We start from the raw sequence: 12,985 nt of genomic DNA, 5'->3' as shown, positions 1-12,985 counted from the left end.
GTGCGCTCGAGCGCTGCTAGCTGTTCAGCATTGTGCTGAAAATACGTGTTCTGATGTTTTAATTGTGTATGGAGTCGTTACCGTAGAAAGTTCCTCGTTTCTTAGGTTTTATAACAGTGCTTCCTTAACAAAAAAACATAATATACACATTGCATGAACTAATGCAGCATCTCCATTATAAAGCTTTGCAGGCTCCAATATTGCTTATACGAAGGAACGTAGCGTCTACATTGAATAGCTTTGAAGCCTCCAGTATTGCTTACCTTCTGTCATTCTACGTATTGCAGGAATCTCCAGCATTTCTTCAAAATACACTGCACAGCCAAAGGACATCACGCATACTCAAGGGCGAAATTCCAAGTATCTGAAGACGATTTCAAGGCTTGGAGGACAGCAGGTGAAGGCCCCCAATACAAAGTGCTTAATTGCAGCTCTTTAATGACGGAAACACTGGCTTACACATTCGAGATGAAGATGTTGCTACGTGCTCAAATATTTTTGCAGCCATTTTATTTCGGCATGCTACCATTCACATAGTTTTGCTACCCCAATTCACCTTCCTTCGCAGAAGTAGGAGAAAACCGTCATATTTTTTTTTCTTCTAAAACAATCCCATTTTAAGCAAATTAATTGCTGTCGTGTATTTGCAGTTTTCTTTTTCATTATCTGGATAGTTGCAACACGTCTTCTATAAGTTTTGCTTGTGCAAAGTTATTGCCATCGCGCCTTTCATTTTCAACTATTCTCCACTATACCGGTGTCACACGACCACTTGCGATCGCGAACAAGTCCGATCCGGATTGAAATTCACGACTAATATTGGCGCCATCGCGCAGCTTGCGCAAAAGAACCAATCGTTACTGAGAAATTCAAATCCGATTAGCTTGATCGCGTTTAAATGTGCGCCGTGTGACACCTGTATTACTTGCATTTCACTGCTTCTTCCCGTTTTTATGTATCTGCCTCTTGCAATCTTGCTGCAACAAATTGTTGTCTGCTATTTTTGTGCTCTTGGCTGTGCACCAAGTTCATTTATATTTAAGGAACACGACACATTTATTTACAATACACCTTTTGGCGTGAGTTACTAGACGTACAATATCATAAGCGATAAAGTTCTACTTCCTCATTAGTTCGCATGATTGATACGCTAAGTTACAGCTTGAAACAGCAAATACGAAATTAAATGAAACTAACATGAGTGAAACACCTTTGCGCGCTCGTTGTCGCAACATATAAACAAGGGCACAAGCGCCTGCATGAAATCACGCGATTTAAGCAAGCGTATGGGTAACAAAAAAAAAAATACAAGAAACGAAACTGAAATTGGAGCCTCCGAGATCGGGCAGCGTGCGCAACCATCTTCGAGGCTAGTGCGTTTCGCTGATTCCGCTAGCTGCGCTGAGAGCCAAAGTCGGCTGCAGGCGCCTATGGGAGTGTCCGCTCTTGTCGTATACTATGTTACTATATGGTGGTACCGACTTATGCTTCCTCACACAGTGACCAGTGACATTGTATGACTTTATACGTGAACGACAACAAAGCACTAAGAGAAATAAAGACAATGTGGGTACTGGCTTCTGCTTACTCACATAGTCCCCAGTGAGATTCTTTTACTTTATACGTGAACGACAGCAAAGCAACAAGGAGAGTAAAGGCAGTGGTTTTCTTTGCTTCACACATTGTTTTGGAGCCTTTCGTAAACAGTTTTGCACAGCGTTCATAACGAGATGATCAATGTGAATCTGGGTGCTCGAGACCGTTAGAAGATAGGTGAATACAAAATAGAGAGATGGCCGCAACTGTCAAGTGTAAGGCCGCATATTATCACCGAAATCTGACACATGCAATCACGAAATCGGAAAATATAACGCAGGCGAACAGGAACGCGCGTCGGCATTGGTGCGGCGGCTTTCAGACCTGTAGGGAATAGGCACGTGGAAATATTGCAACCGTAAAGCTGACCTAGCTAATCGGCCTGAGGCATCCTTTAATGTGGAAAGCCAACAAAGCGCATGGTGGTCTGTAACTACGTCGGAGGGGTGGGGACAGAGGTAGGGTCGAAATTGTTCAAGTGCCAAACATTCCTTCTCCATAACGGAATAATTCGGCTCTGCTTTGGCGAGGGTGTGGCTTGCGTATGCAACAGCGTACTCGTCGAATCCAGATTTGCGCTGCGCGAGCGAAGCTTCGCGTCCAATGCCGCTGGCGTCGGAGTGTACTTCGGTCGGAGCAGCAAGGTCGTAGTGACGTAACATTCATGGCGAGGTAGGTAGACGACGCAACTCTTGGAAGGTGTCGTTCCCACAAGCAGGTGACCAGGAGTAATTGTGGAAGTCGCTCCGGAAAAGCTGATTCAAGGAACTGGTGATGAATGCAGAACTCCGAATGTAGAGGCGAAAGCAGGAACAGACGCCAAGGAAGCTGCGAATATGTTTTAGGCAGGAATACTTAGGAAAATCAGCAGCTGTACGGAGCTTGGTGGCGTGAGCAAGAATACCGTCTTTAGATGCTACATAGCCAAGGACACCGAGCTGACTTGCGCCAAATTGGCACTGCTTCTGGTTTAGTTGAAGGTCGGCGTCAGTTAGGCCCTGTAACGCTTACTCTATCCTACAGAGATGGGTGGGGAAATCGGGCAAGAAAAAATCACATCATCCAAGAAGCTCATACACGTTTTTCACTTGAGTCCATGCGAAAGGATGTCCATCATACGCTAAAATGTTGCGGGGGCGCTGCACAGCCCGAAAGGCATGACACGAAATTCATATATGGAATCTGGTGTTACAAAGGCTGTTTTAGGTTGATTTTCGGGTGTCATGGGACTTGCCAGTAGCATAAGTCGATCGAAGCGAAGAATTCCGCGCCTTGGAGGCAGTCAAGGGTATCACGAATTCTTGGTGGAGGGTAAACATCTTGATCAGTTATATTGTTGAGATCACAGTAATCGACACAGAATCGAATCAATCTATCCTTAATCTTAGCAAGAACTACTGGAGATGCCCAGGGGCTATTCAAAAGCTGAGTGACACCGCGCTTGAGCACGTCAGCGACTTGGTGGTCGATATCACGGCGCTCCGTCACCGATACACGATATCATCTTTATCGGAGAGGTGCACTGGTACCCGTGTCAAGGCGATGAAAAACAGCTGAGGTGCGGCCTAAAAGAACATGGTGCCACTCGAAAGAAGAACGGAACTTGTCGAGACGGCGTAGAAGCTGGACGCGTTAGGAAACAGTGAACGTGTCGGCGATGGAGCTATCTAGGACATCCGGCAAAGCCGACTCTTTCGGAGAGTCACAGGCCACTCCGGTGACCTCATGAGTGGCGATGGAAGCATGATCTTGGAATGTAGCGCGAAGTGACACGGACACAGAGTAGAAGCAGACAGGACGAGCGCAACTCTTCACTAAATTTTTATTGAAACAAACAGCACATATTAAGGTGATTAAAATACCGCAGCATATCAACATGACAAGGTCTAAAGACCTTGTCTTGACCTTGGCATGCCAATGATGGCAGCACGGTCGGCCTACTGGACGCGGCCAACGCACTCCCCACGAAGCAAAGTAGGGGAATATGACAATTGGTTGGAGACGAGTGGTATGAAATTTTAAAAGAACGAAACGCAACGGGAAATCATTGCATCGAACTAAAGCGGCAGATGGCGTAAAAAGGACGCTTAAATCAGCAACAATGCGTAATGAAACCGTGGCATGGGCAGATGAGTGTCGTGGAGGTGCAACATTTTCGGAAACAGATACTTTATCTTCAACTTGAGGAGCATCAAGAAGCAGGGCGTCGCAAAACGCTTGAAATTTCACTTGAGCATGAGAACAGTAGATGACGGCCTTATTAGCGCAAACAAAGTCCCAACCCAAACTGAGATCGGGGAAACAAGAATACAGGGCCCAAAATTCGCCGATGTAGAGGAGGTCGTTAATCACAAAGTGAGCACTACACGTAGTCACAGGCATGATGCGGTCTGTGCTGGCAGTACGAAATGATACGATTGACAGTGGCGTCGTAACGTTTCTCAGCAAACAACAAAGTTTGGCACTAATAACTGAAACTGCCGCACCAGTGTCGACGAGGGCGAGTGCAGTGACGCCGTCCACATATGAGTCAACAAAATTAGTCGGAGAAGGAAGAGGCCTCGGTATTTTCGTTGGTGAGCAGTTCCTTCCTCTGGAACTGCGGCAATCAGTTTTCCTGCTCAGGCACAGAGGGACGACGATACATCGACCAAAGTGAGTGGCGACTAGGCGATGGCGAACGGCGGTCGCAGTGTGAAGACATGGGGTCGGGGTTTCGAGATGCAGATGAGGACGGGTACTGCGAAACATATGGAGCAGGGTCGAAGTCACGGCGGTAGGAGGGCGAGCGGCGCCGGCAAATCGTGCGACGCGGCCAGGTAGACCACGTGCAACACAAATTAGGTGGTTGTCGGGAGTGCGCCAGTGTCCTCTGCTGGGTGGGTATCTCGGCTGAACGAAGCGAGGAGCTGGATACAGTGGCATGGCTGATAGGAATGGGGCACCTGCCTGAGATGGTGGCCCTGTGAGAGCCTCGTCATAGCTGAGTGCTGCATTCACCTGGATATAGGAAACGGGAGCCGGCACCGGCGGAGTCTCGCCGTCAGAAAGCATAGCCGTGCAAACTTGGGGCGCCATAACGTAAAACAATTCCAAACTTTTCTATTCCAATTCTGCAATCAGCCCTCCGAGATTGATCAAAAACATTTTTGGACCACCGCCACTTAACATGTAATAGTCGGCGTTCGTGCTGTCCACTTCTCTAGTATTATGTCCTGTCTGCACCCCTCATCCCTTTTTACGCATTAAAGATGCATTAATTTGCCAAAGAAAGCTGGATTTTCTTCTGAATAGCCGTAGGCTGCACCATTCCTAAAGGAATAAAAGATGGCTGCCACCGATCGCTCAGGCACTGGCAACTCGCACCTTCTGGTAAGCATGGGTTTATTTGCGTATAATAAAACTACTTGCATGACCGTGTAACGTTTCCGAGCACTTTCAGCACGTTTACGACCTCATTCTGCCCACTCTTCATTGCTGCGGATCTGTTTTGGCGTCATTCTTAAGCTTCTGTTGCACGCCGCCGCGATTTTCGACCAGCCACCGCAAGCTAAGTAAAGGGGAGCGGACCAATCGCAGAGGCCGGCACCACCTTCTTTATCCGGTTATCGACTTTCACTGCAGTGGCTCGGCCCTATCGAATCCCTCTCCACTTGAGCATGCTCCTCGCCTCTTGTCAGGTAATAAGATAAGATAAGCCACTCAGTGCAGGCAATGTTATTCGTTCATCAAGCAAGCAAATGTTACCTCCTATAAACGAGAAGAGCGTTTGATTGGTCTGTTCAGACAGCCCTGCAGGTGACCGCTCGGTGCTTGCGTCGGCGGTTACGCAAATTTGATGTCAGGAGATTGGAATAAAAACATATTGGAATAGTTTTACGTTATAGGGTCCTTGCTCCTGTATGTCCTGGCGAAGGTTGGCATGCAAAGGCGACGGTTGGCATGCAAAGGCGACGGTGGTTGCATGGCAGACGATAGCAACGAAAGCTCACGAGCCACCTCATCACTGTGGCACTCCTTTACCTGGCAAAGCAGTCCGTCAGTATCAGGAGCGGTGGCCATGCTCGAGAGGAGTTCGATAGATACAGGCGGGCGCCGCGCGAGAAGACCCTTTCGGCGGAGCTCGTCGAAACTCTGGCCATGCTCAGTGACCTGAGAAACAGTGCCACGGTTCTTTGACAGCAGTATAGAAAGGACTGTCTGTAAATACCCTTGATGGTGTGACGAACCTTGTCCGCCTCCACCATCGTTGGGTTGACATGCCAGTAGACGTCGACGACGTCCTGTGTGAAGCTGTTGAACGTTTCACCAGTTTGCTTGGATGCAGAATTTTTAGGTGTTGTTCAACGCGAAGCTTGCACGCGCGAAGGCGACCGAAAAGTTCTGGGATGCTGAATTTGAAGCTTGTGCACGTCAGGAAATCGGCTTCGGGGTATTAGCGACACCCGTCAAATAAAAGATGGCGTTGTTGAGCTTCAGGGGATCATTCGATTTGTTGGTGGTGCTCGCTCTTTCATTCGATTCCAACCAATCTTCAATTAACGTCTGTCTCATCGGTGCCGTTGAAAATGTTGAGTGCGCGCTGACACTGGGTACCAACGTATATGAAGACCAGCGAAACCGGTAGGAATGTCGGATCGGCTTTGTCAGGCATCACGGACCGCAGATTCCGGCTGCGGAATTTTCAGGGTGTTGGAAAACCACAACAACCTCTACCACACTCTAAAGCGAGCAAAATATACGACAGCAGGAAGCGTTGGCGGCGTGTCTCGACCAGAGCAGAGCAGGCAATCTCCCTGGAGGCTGGCGATGTGGCTGCAGCGCCCAGCATTCCTCTTGAATGCAGGGCTAGGTCGCTTGGTGGAAAGCTCCTCCACGGATTTTTAAACGCCCAAAACGTTTCCTATTCTGCTGCCCTGATGGCATCCCCTTCGCAATTCTGAAAGCTTGCAACAGTATCCTTGCCCTGTATTGGCATCAATATTTCATAACTGAGCATGTGTTGGCGGGCTAGTTGGTTAAGCATGATTACAAAGACGGCGCCGAATAAAACAACACACGAAGAAGGGGGACACGAGACAGCTGGTTGTTAGTGCGCCTACGTGTTGTCTCGTGTCCCCCTTCTTCGTGTGTTGTTTTATTCGGCGCCGTCTTTGTAATCAATATTTCATAATTGCTTGAATATATCCACTTGCTCTCAGGCGCGGCAAACTGATTGTGTTTTTCTTGCATTTAGGTCTGGCTGTAGACCCACCGCGGTTGATTAGTGACTATGGTTTTGCGCTGCTAAGCACGAGATCCCGGCCACGGCGGCGGCATTCCAATTGGGGCGACATGCAAACACGCCCGTCTCACAACCATTGGGGGAAAGTTAAGCATGTTCTGGTGGTCAAAGTTAATCCGGGGGCACTACAGCGTGCCTCATAATGAAATCGTAGTTCTGAGACCTAAAAGCCTCAGAATTCAGTCGTCGTATTCTCTGCTGCAACGTTCATCGGCGACCTGCGCAGAATGCTCGGCACGCAACCAGTGCTCAGCGCCACCCCACAGCCCGCCTATAAAGGTCGATAACACACAAGCTGACATTGTTGGGCACGACTGCACTCAAGGAATGCTGCCACCGTTTGTCTTCATTCCTCAGGTGAGAAAGTGATACGCAAAACGTATCCGCTCCAGTGACCCATTCTTCCTTTTCTGCCACGGCGAAGGCTGTGTGGTGTCGTGTTTGAACATGCTGTGCTTATACTAAAGCTTCTATTACTTGACGGAGATGCCGAAACTAATCCCTGCCCCGAAATAAGTCAACAATTAAAGTAAATAACCGCAGATATTAAAGACACTGGGGAAAATCATCTAGCTGAAATTTATAAGAAATTGAACATGTTGACAAGCCTACAACAAAAAGAGATAAGTATACATTACTGAAAAGGCGGTACAAACTTAAGTACACTCAACTATCTATTGCAGAAGACTTTTCAAAATGATTGCGGGATATCAGAAGAAAACTTTGGAACAGCGCAAAAGTATACCACAGTCATCATCATCATCAGCCTAGTTACGCCCACTTCAGGGCAAAGGCCTCTCCCATACTTCTCCAACTACCCCGGTCATGTACTAATTGTGGCCATGTTGTCCCTGCAAACATCTTAATGTCATCCACCCACCTAACTTTCTGCCGCCCCCTGCTACGCATCCCTTCCCTTGGAATGCAGTCCGTAACCCTTAGTGACCATAGGTTATCTTCCCTCCTCATTACATGTCCGGCCCATGCCCATTTATTTTTCTTGATTTCAACTAAGATGTCGTTTACCCGCGTTTGTTCCCTCACCCAATCTGCTCTTTTCTTATCCCTTAACGTTACACCCATCATTCTTCTTTCCATAGCTCGTTGCGTCGTCCTCAATTTCAGCAGAACCCTTTTCGTAAGCCTCCAGGTTTCTGCCCCATATGTGAGTACTGGTAACACACAGCTGTTATAAACTTTCCTTTTGAGGGATAGTGGCAACCTGCTGTTCATGATTTGAGAATGCCTGCCAAACGCACCCCAGCCCATTCTTATTCTTCTGGTTATTTCAGTCTCATGATCCGGATCCGTGGTGACTACCTGCCCTAAGTAGATGTATTCCCTTACCACTTCCAGTGCTTCGCTACATATCGTAAACTGCTGTTCTCTTCCGAGAGTGTTAAACAATACTTTAGTTTTCTGCAGATTAATTTTCAGACCCACCCGTCTGCTTTGCCTCTCCAGTCAGTGAGCATGCATTGCAATTGGTCTCCTGAGTTACTAAGCAAGGCAATATCATCAGCGAATCGCAAGTTGCTACGGTATTCTCCATCAACTTTTATCCCCGATTCTTCCCACTCCAGGCCTCTGAATACCTCCTGTAAACATGCTGTGAATAGCATTGGAGATATCGTATCTCCCTGTCTGACGCCTTTCTTTATAGGGATTTTGTTGCTTTCTTTGTGGAGGACTACGGTGGCTGTGGAGCCGCTATAGATATATTCCAGTATCTTTACATATGGCTCATCTACACCCTGATTCCGTAATGCCCCCATGACTGCTGAGGTTTCGACTGAATCAAACGCTTTCTCGTAATCAATGAAAGCTATATATAAGGGTTGGTTATATTCTGCGCATTTCTCTATCACTTGATTGATAGTGTGAATAAGGTCTATTGTTGAGTAGCCTTTACGGAATCCTGCCTGGTCCTTTGGTTGACAGAAGTCTAAGGTGTTCCTGATTCTATTTGCGATTACCTTAGTAAATACTTTGTAGGCAACGGACAGTAAGCTGATCGGTCTATAATTTTTCAAGTCTTCGGCGTCCCCTTTCTTATGGATTAGGATTATGTTAGCGTTCTTCCAAGATTCCGGTACGCTCGAGGTTATGAGGCATTGCGTATACAGGGTGGCCAGTTTCTCTAGAACAATCTGAGCACCATCCTTCAACAAATCTGCTGTTGCCTGATCCTCCCCAGCTGCCTTCCCCCTTTGCATAGCTCCTAAGGCTGTCTTTACTTCTTCTGGCGTTACCTGTGGGATTTCGAATTCCTCTAGGCTATTCTCTCTTCCACAATCGTCGTGGGTGCCACTGGTACTGTATAAATCTCTATAGAATTCCTCAGCCACTTGAACTATCTCTACCATATTAGTAACGATATTGCCGGCTTTGTCTCTTAACGCATACATCTGATTCTTGCCTATTCCTAGTTTCTTCTTCACTGTTTTTAGGCTTCCTCCGTTCCTGAGAGCCTGTTCAATTCTATCCATATTATAGTTCCTGATGTGCGCTGTCTTATGCTTGTTGATTAACTTAGAAAGTTGTGCTAGTTCTATTCTAGCTGTAGGGTTAGAGGCTTTCATACATTGGCGTTTCTTGATCAGATCTTTCGTCTCCTGCGATAGCTTACTGGTTTCCTGTCTAACGGCGTTACCACCGACTTCTATGGCGCACTCCTTAATGATGCCCATGAGATAGTCGTTCATTGCTTCAACACTAAGGTCCTCTTCCTGAGTTAAAGCCGAATACCTGTTCTGCAGCTTGATCTGGAATTCCTCTAGTTTCCCTCTTACCGCTAACTCATTGATTGGCTTCTTGTGTACCAGTTTCTTCCATTCCCTCCTCAAGTCTAGGCTAATTCGAGTTCTTACCATCCTATGGTCACTGCAGCGTACCTTGCCGGGCACGTCTACATTTTGTATGACGCCAGGGTTCGCGCAGAGAATGAAGTCGATTTCGGCTCTGCAATATTGCTTTCTTCTCCTTCCTTCTCCGCCCTTAAACAGGCTCTCTTAACTACTACACGCAAAATCAAAGCAACAGCGCGCGCACGCGATCCCATAGATGAGATGAATACATATATATAGAAAAGTATCAGTCATAGCTCTCGTAGTATAGCCTTCTGAGCCATTTCCTTTTTTTTCCTTTTCTTTTTTTTTTCTTTGAAAGAAGTCCTATTAGGGTTATTATAATTACACGAAGGTATTTCGCCCTCGCCAGCAGCAGTACTTGAGATAGCTATTCCGGCGGCTAGCTTCCCACGCTATGCGTGCCGCCCTCGCACCTGTTTAAGCTTTTTCCTAGACGCCAGAGCTATACAATGTCCGCGCAACCTTGAGCGATCGGAAAGCGCGTTTTCCACTCTTGGCCGGCGGGGAGGGGAGACTTCGTTCCGGCCGCGAAGCTCTCTACATCTCAGTAAGGTGCCTGGTGGTGGTCTCGTGCTGACGATGCCCTCTCGGTGAGCGCATATTTCCCCCCTCATCTTTTAAGAGATTCAATAGATACAAGCATTTGTCTCGAAAACCAGATTTATTTCAAGGGAATTTTCCACGTCTCAATAATTTCTTTCGTCGTATTCGAGTGCTGATTGCCGTGTTATAGTTTGTTAACGAAGCTTCCCCTCAAGTCTAAATATTGTAAGGCAGTTTGTCGTGTGCGTATCATGGCCAAGCATGCTTATATCGCCTTTCCCTTTCTCTACCACGGTTGCGCTTTAACACCACGGCGCTGCAAGTTTGCTTCAGAGACTTTCCTTTCCTTCCCTCTTCTCCGCCCTTAAACTGGCTCTCTTAACTACTACACGCACAGACAAAGCAACAGCGCGCGCTTTAGATCCTATAGATGAGATGAATATTTACAATTATTATTAGGGTTATAATTATATTTGAGTGCTGATTGCCGTGTTATAGTTTGTTAACGAAGCTTCCCCTCAAGTCTAAATATTGTAAGGCAGTTTGTCGTGCGCGTATCATGGACACGCATGCTTATATCGCCTCTCGTTTCCCTACCACGGTTGCGCTTTAAAACCACGGCTCTGCAATATTGCTTTCCTCTCCTTCCTTCTTCTCCGCCCTTAAACAGGCTCTCTTAACTACTACACGCAAAGACAAAGCAACAGCGCGCGCATGCGATCCCATAGATGAGATGAATACATATATATAGAAAAGTATCAGTCATAGCTCTCGTAGTATAGCCTTCTGAGCCGTTTCCTTTTTTTTCCTTTTCTTTTTTTTTCTTTGAAAGAAGTCCTATTAGGGTTATTATAATTACACGAAGGTATTTCGCCCTCGCCAGCAACAGTACTTGAGATAGGTATTCCGGCGGCTAGCTTCCCACGCTATGCGTGCCGCCCTCGCACCTGTTTAAGCTTTTTCCTAGACGCCAGAGCTATACAATGTCCGCGCAACCTTGAGCGATAGGAAAGCGCGTTTTCCACTCTTGGCCGGCGGGGAGGGGAGACTTCGTTCCGGCCGCGAAGCTCTCTACATCTCAGTAAGGTGCCTGGTGGTGGTCTCGTGCTGACGATGCCCTCTCGGTGAGCGCATATTTCCCCCCTCATCTTTTAAGAAATTCAATAGATACAAGCATTTGTCTCGCAAACCAGATTTATTTCAAGGGAATTTTCCACGTCTCAATAATTTCTTTCGTCGTATTCGAGTGCTGATTGCCGTGTTATAGTTTGTTAACGAAGCTTCTCCTCAAGTCTAAATATTTTAAGGCAGTTTTCCTAGTCTCTAAAGCCGCTCGAGTTCCCGTTGCTCCTCTGGCGGCCATTTTTCCAAGAAATTATGCCTTCCAACCACTCAGAATCGACTGCCGCGGTCAACGTCAGTCCCTTTCCACGTAAGTATGAGGCTCGGAGAAGGAGCTATGGAGCTTGAAAGTAACCGTTGGCTTGACGAACCAACCGACTGAGCTACCTTTCCGGGCAACATTGAAGGATCACGAGTTCAAATCACATGTTATGTTCCTTCCCCCCCTTTTTTTTCTTTCTTTTAATGTATTTTCCTTCATTTTATCACTGTACGGAAACCCTCCTAAAAAAAATTATATATCCTCAATTATGTGTGGCCAGACATGTGCAGGTCATAAATACCAGGTTCTCTAGCCGAGTGCCATCCATGCGGTATAACCGAGCTCAGATTGGTCCACCTTGACTGATCAAATAGGGCACCACTGTAGGTTAAATGAGGCGTACAACTCCTGCGGGACCCGCCGTGGTTGCTCAGTGGTTATGGTGTTAGACTGCTGAGCACGAGGTCGCGGGATCGGACCCCGGCCACGGCGGCCGCATTTCGATGGGGGCGAAATGCGAAAACACCCGTGTACTTAGAATTAGGTGCACGTTAAAGAACCCCAGGTGGTCGAAATTTTCGGAGTCCTCCACTACGGCGTGCATAATCAGAAAGTGGTTTTGTCACGCAAAACCCCATAATTCAATTTTTAATTTAACTCCTGCGGGGACGGTAGAGTATCCGTCTCCAGTGCAAGAGGACCGCGATTCAAATCCCGGTGCCGCGCAATTCTCCACCGGAAAATACAAAAAAAAAAACCGCGTGTTGAGAAAATTGCACAAACAGGCCTGGAGTGCGGCCTGATCCCGGTGACCAGAACCGGTAACGCACTCTCTCACCAGAGCAGGATTGGCCACCCTGGTGCAGTACTTGGCCACAACCTCCTATATGAATACAGCAATCAAACCCCGGCCCTCAGTCCCCAGCAGCCGCGAAGCAACTGACCATAGCGGCGGTCAGATCTGTGACGCTGCAGAGGGTGCTAAGAATATCTGGCTCCGGACAGGCCGCCATTGGAATCTGAACCTGGCAACGTTTAACGTTAGAACGCTATCTAGTGAGGCGAGTCTAGCAGCGTTATTGGAGGAATTAGAGGGTAGTAAATGGGATATAATAGGGCTCAGTGAGGTTAGGAGGACAAAAGAAGCATATACAGTGCTAAAAAGCGGGCATGTACTGTGTTACCGGGGCTTAGCGGAGAGACGAGAACTAGGAGTCGGATTCCTGATTAATAAGGAAATAGCTGGTAACATTCAGGAATTCTATAGCATTAATGAGAGGGTGGCAGGTCTTGTTGTGAAACTTAATA

The 12,985-nt window shown here is 47.3% G+C and overlaps 1 protein-coding gene across 4 annotated transcripts in view; it reads right to left on the bottom strand.

The window, feature by feature from the left end:
- Positions 1-12,985, bottom strand: part of LOC142558242 (ATP-binding cassette sub-family C member 2-like) — a 393,191-nt gene that overhangs the window by 187,866 nt on the left and 192,340 nt on the right. The window lies entirely within an intron of this gene.

This window comes from Dermacentor variabilis, chromosome 9 (genome assembly GCF_050947875.1).
Source record: "Dermacentor variabilis isolate Ectoservices chromosome 9, ASM5094787v1, whole genome shotgun sequence".
NCBI classification, from domain to species: domain Eukaryota; kingdom Metazoa; phylum Arthropoda; class Arachnida; order Ixodida; family Ixodidae; genus Dermacentor; species Dermacentor variabilis.
The sequence above is the reverse complement of the archived record's forward strand: the minus strand, read 5'-3'. Positions and strand labels throughout refer to the sequence as shown.